Genomic DNA, 347 nt, shown 5'->3' on the forward strand with positions numbered 1-347 from the left:
CATCTGCTGATAAGTGTTGCATCAGTTATGAAGCCGCTCTTTGCCAAACCATTAGCTTCTGCAGCCTCTGTGTCAATGTATATATATACGGTCTGTCAATGTACATATATATATACATATATATGTAATATATACGCTCCATCTCTTCAGCTGGCTCTGCGGGAGGAGAAGATGGCTGCCTCGGTCCAGGAGGTCAGCGCCCTCCGAGAGAAACTGGAGAGCCAAGAGGAGGACGCCACAGCCGTGCGCCAGCTGCTGCAGGCCTCCCAGGATGCACTGCAGCGTCTGGGCGCGGAGCTGAAGGCCTGCAGGAAGGAACTGAAGGACCAGGTAAGAGCTCACCTCCT

Source organism: Sardina pilchardus, chromosome 11 (assembly GCF_963854185.1).
Source record: "Sardina pilchardus chromosome 11, fSarPil1.1, whole genome shotgun sequence".
Classification (NCBI taxonomy): Eukaryota; Metazoa; Chordata; class Actinopteri; order Clupeiformes; family Clupeidae; genus Sardina; species Sardina pilchardus.